Here is a 6,000-nt window from a genome sequence, read left to right as displayed (position 1 = left end):
ATAACGATTTAAATCTGCCACTTAGATTATTTGCAGCGTGTGCAAACACACTCGGTATAACATTTTCAATAAACTGATGAAGCAGTGATGACAACCTGCCAGCGAAGGTGTTCCATCTTCTGCTCAAAACGAAACACTGACAACTTTTTGTATCTGTTTCTAGTTTGTCTTACTTGAATCAACCATAAAGCAAATAAAAGCAAGAAACAAACTTAATTGGCTACATTCGGTTGTTCTGTGTAATATTGCACAATATATCTTATAGAATTCCACATTTTGAAGCACATGTAATACACATTTTTACAGAAAAGATTTTGTACTTCAAACTCTTCATTCAAGTTAAAGATCCTGGAAAAATAAAACAAGAAAACGAGAAATTCCAATTTATGCATGATAGCTTTTCCAAATTTTATTCTGTAAAAGCACAAATTACAAGGGTTTCAAAATGTGCAACACTACATGACAAAAAGTACCGCCCCCCGCCCTAAAAAAAAACACAGAACAAAGACAGTGATGATGATGAGTGTTTGGGGTTAAAAAGTTTTATTTTAAAGAAACTCTGCTTGTGAGTAAATTGATGTGGGACACTTATAAAATGTGGGAAAATGCTGAAAAAATCCAAGAAATTCTGATTTATCTTACACAGCTATTCTGAAAGTCCAACAAATATAAAATTAAATATGTTTTTTTTTTTTTAATTCGTTATAAATGAGATTTTAAAATATAAATTTGAAAAAATATTGAAAATACCAAAAATCAAAAACTGGTTTGGTAAAATAATGAGCTTCAACCGATACTCCACTAATTCTAAAAAAAAAACATTATTATATTAATTTATATTTATAATAGACTAGCAGTAGCACCCATCCTTGATTGGGTAATTACTTTTACTCTTTCTCAGGAGCCACATTCAAAGTATTATTATGTATGTGTGAATTTTATAAGAGAAAAACATGTAATAATTGAAGTAGAAAAAAGATCAATTTCGTATACGAACTTCTGTTTGTTTATTATATGACAATAATAAGTGAGTTGTATGTGTTATTTTATTTATCAATACACTAATGGCAATTATATAATACACTTCATTTAAATAGGTAATTTAGTCATTCTTGAATGCAATTATAGTAATGGCAAATTAAGTTATTGAAGTATCCATGTTGCATTAAGACTGAATATTTCTTTATAAACAATGCTTTGTATTTTATTTTGGGGGACATAAGCAGAAAGATTTGCTTTTGCTCCCACACATGATGCTTCTACATGAAGTTGGCCACATGAAAAGCATGGATGTTGAAGTTGCAATCCAGCAACTTTTAGTGTTTGGCCCTGACTTTTATTAATGCTCATGGCAAAAGAAACTTGGATAGGAAGCTGTAACCACTTAAAGTAGAATGGGATATTAGATGGTATAACTGGTATGTTAGGAATAAAGACAGTCTCACCTTCACCACAACCAGTGACAATATATTTGCCTCGATGCAGTTTCTCTTAAGTTTGTGCACAATTAATCTTGTACCATTGCATAATTTTGGTTGAGACAAATTACACAATAGCATAATAGGTATCCCTTTTTTCAGCTGAAAACAGTGAGGAGCTGTACCTGGTGGTTCTAGTGAGTTCAAAAATTCAATGGAGTAGTTAACACTATCCTGATCATCAACAACACTGTCAATTGAGTTATAATTGAATACCTCTCCTGAAAGTTTATTCAATAGCTTATTATTAATGCTATTTACAGCAATATATTTTGGAGCCAGGATAGCTCATTCACAGATCCAATCTGTATTGTTGTAATTATGAAGAAGATTCAGGAAGATTTCAGCCACAAATCATCGATGGAATCAGCTGAATTACATATTCAGTGAGTGTAAGAAACTGTTCTTTGCCAATTGCAACTCTCCCTTCACCAAGTTTCAAAAACTGCTCTGCAAATAGTTCAGCTGATTGATCTCTTGAAAGCTTCCATCTCATATCTGTCGAAAGTTGAAGTGTTTTCACATAGTGCCATAATACAGAAGACTTTATTAAAGCATTGAGCTCATTCACTTTTGTTCCTCTTGGAACAACTGGTAGTGTTTGTTGGAAGTCTCCTGACAATAATACTGTGACATTTCCCATCATGGAATTACATTTTCTAATGCCTTGTAATGTTTTATCCACAGCTTCAAAAGCTTTTTGGGGGTCATGGTACATCCGTCCAAGACAATTAAGTGAAACCTTTGTATTAGTTCACCCATTTCAGAACTTTTAGATATATTACAAACTGGATCTTCTTTGTTTCATTGGATAAATCTAAAGGTAACTTGAATGTTGAATGGGCAGTCCAACCTCCAGATAGTAATGTTGCTGCAATCCCAGGAACAGCAGTAGCTAAAGCTATTTTATTTTCTTGACAAACTTTAGCCAGGAGGAGTTTAATTAGAAATCTTTTCCCAGTACCTCCTGGAGCATCTAAGAAATAATGTCCTCCTATGTTATTGTTAGTACTTTCTATGACAGTGGAATATGCATGACGTTGATCAGATAGAAGCTTGGGAAAATTATCATTTATGTTCATGGTCAGTTCATCCTTATCATAGGAAATTTCCCTCATTATTTCAGTGGACAGACCGTTAAGATCCCCTCTGTTAGTTAGTGGGAGACCTAAATTTTCTAGAGGCTCACCTCCCATCGAAATAATTTGATCTTCTATTTCAATTAAAGCTGCATTGTATACATCATCAGTGAAACCAATATCTTGCTCAGGATTACTCAATTGAAGTTGGTGTTTAAAATCTTCAGCAAGATCATTTCTGAACTTATTCTAAAGGTAAAGAGGATTACTTACTTCACAATTTTTGAGAATAATAGCAAAAAGATCTCTTAAACTCTTTAGTGTTTTTGCTATTGAAGCTTCTTCTTCTAATGTAGCTTCCCATTGCTGATCATTTGCAAGCAAACCTAACTTGAAACACACTTCTCGATATGTTCTGCAAATCTCACCATCAACTTCTTTCAAACTTTCCCATGAAGTTGGTCCTCTTTTTACATGTAAAAGCATTCTGAGATGAAAGCATTCTGAGATGAAAGCATTCATTTTCATTAGGATGTACAGTATATATTCTACCAATTGTTGTACCAAACTTAATCCCAGAATGACCCTGAACTTTTGTACCAATTTTGTGTCTGTTCCAGTTATTATTACTCCATGTGTAATAAGAAGGAACCTTGTGATACAGCAGCATTTTCGCAAAATTGTTCCCCCGACAAAGATTGGAAAAGGCTGTTAAAGTGGTATCCTTTGGATTTGAAACTTGATTTGCAGCTGTCTCTTCCGTGAAGTAAACTCTTTGACCATTTTCTAAATGCACAGAAAGTTGTTGAATGGCTGGATGTTTTTTGTGGATCGGGAATCCAAATATGCACTAGAAGGTTTCATTACTGCTTATATATTTTCCTAATTGGTATTGTTTAACTTAATAAGCCATAACCCCAAAGAGAATTGAAATATTCAGTTTTGAATGTGAACCAGGGTGAGACTACTTCTACAGATTTGCTGTCTTTACTTTCATTTTGACAGACAAACAAACAAACAGACAGAAATTCAATTTTATATATATAGATTATTTTAATCAGTATGAGAGTCAATTGAGTCACCCATATTTAAAGCAAATATATGAAGACAAATTCTAAAGTTTGTCTCATACTGAAAAATTTTTTTTAATTTATAGAATTTTTATAAAACCAAACTTTACATCAAACAAAAATTAAAATATAAATTACAGAAGATATGAAGACTCTTACTTTTACCATAAAAATACAAACTCAAGACAGCAGTTGTGGGAAATACATCGAGGTAAAAGTTGTAAATGATTTGATTGATCAATTTTCAAGGTGTCACCTATTTTCAGCTAATACAAAATTCTTGTGGGACTGGATTGATGCCCTCCCAGTGGTCAACATTGGAAGTCTACTCAGTCTAGATGAACTCTGCACCTCCATCACACTCAGAGTGGGAGCTGACGTCTGTAGGGGACTGAGATGCCACTGTAGTAGATCCCTCAACCCCACAGGCCTTCACAGTCTGTCTTGCCACCTAAATGCTGATCACTTCACTCGTCAGACTGAGCTAGCCCTAATCATTAATCAGGCCCAGGCTCAGATTAATATCCTTTCAGTTCTAGAGCCAGAAGTGATGGAAAGAGATCAGATAGTCTTACTTATAGTCCCTGGTTTAGAGGTAGGTGCCTCATTTGGGACACCACAGTCTGTGACTCCTTTGCTCCCTCCCACTTCTGGATACTGCAATTAATGGGAGGGTCACTGCTTCGGTAGCCAAATGGAACAAAATCCTGAAGTATCAGGACCTGACAGTGAACTGTCTCTTCCAGCCTGTGGTGTATGAGACAACAAAGGGACTGGGCCGCTAACTACAAAGTTGTTGTCAACATTGGCAGCTCGCCTCACCGAGGTGTCAGGTGATGCCCATGAAGGTGTTTGGCTTTCCCAACCCCTTAGCATCACCATCACCCATGGTAACGCTGTGAGAATGCTGACCCACTTCCGTAGGTTCCATTAAACCCTGTGGTGTGTGACCAGTTGCAGTCATAAAAAAAACAAATTCCCCACAAATGGTTTCAATATAGTTTTAACAGAAAGATTTGGAAGAATTACATGGAAGTTCTCCAGTAATTTTCTTTCATGTTTATGTTAATTTATGTTAATTTTCTTTCATGTTTTTGTTAATTTAAAACTTTGCTAAATCATGCGTGAATGTGTGAGTATTTATGACCTTAGCACACCACTTATCCACTGACTATTTATTCTCTGAGAACTTTGGTAGAATGACCACTGGCTTCATCCCTGGTGCCACACCCACACCCACCCACCCACACACACACACATAAATGCACACTTTTATACACATACATATTTGGCATTGGTAATGAAGATGTTCAATAGCAGGCATAGCAAATCCCTTGGGAATGTTGCCGTCAGTATGACTGGTATAACATTAAAGCAAGAATCACATCCTTAACACACACACTTATGTGTATGCGCGCGCACGCGTTTGTGTGTGTGTATGTGTGTGTGTGTATGTGTGTGTGTGTGTGTGTGTGTATGCATACTCACACACACACGTTTATGTATATTTTAATTTTGTTGTTGCTGCTACTCATGTCACCAACATTGTTATTCTTGACACATCTTATGGTTTTTTATGGTCAACTTTGTCGGTTTTTGGGGGGGGGAGGGGGGTTGTTTTCAGAAGAAAGCCACGTTAAGCAACTCTTTATAGATCAGTTTTTAAGCACTATTTTCTAAACCTGACAGAAGGTGGTCTTTGGCAAACAACACCCCCTTTTTACCATCCCATTTTTCTTTAATACCCCTCTAGATATTTACACTCCCTCCGGGGAAGCAGGGGCAGTACTGGCTACTTTGGGAACCACTGCTTTAGAGTGTTGGAGAAAATACCTTGCAGTTTTTGTTCTAGCACCTTGAATTCTGATTTCAAATCTCACCTCCAGCAGAAGTTGAATAAGAAACGTGAGGTGAGAATCTTTTCCATTTGGCTGCCAATTACAATTTCTGTTTGAATTGATTTTATATTCAGTGTAATGATACACTTTCACAGGCTAATCATTGCCATGAAAATCATTTTCATTATGAATCAGCAAATAAAGGGTTATTATCAATTAAAGTTTGAAAATTTTGAGTATTTTAGCTAATTGTAAACCACAGACACATTCATGCCTGTTTGCATAGTAACAAGCCAAACATGAGAACTCTTTTGTCTTCGAGAAAGCATGTGTTGACAAATATATTGAAACCACTTGTTGACACTGTTTTACCCACCTGGAAATTTTAATTTGTAATGTGCTGTTTATTGCATTAAATGTATATTCAATGCTTAAAACTACAAAAGATGTGTTATTTTCACGATGTTGACAAAATGTATTGTCACACACAAAATGATGGCTTCCAAGTCCTGTTTCCTGACTGGGTGAAAATGAG

The sequence above is a fragment of the Octopus bimaculoides genome, chromosome 28 (genome assembly GCF_046866305.1).
Source record: "Octopus bimaculoides isolate indiv1 chromosome 28, ASM4686630v1, whole genome shotgun sequence".
Taxonomy (NCBI): domain Eukaryota; kingdom Metazoa; phylum Mollusca; class Cephalopoda; order Octopoda; family Octopodidae; genus Octopus; species Octopus bimaculoides.
Note: the sequence above shows the minus strand (reverse complement) of the source record.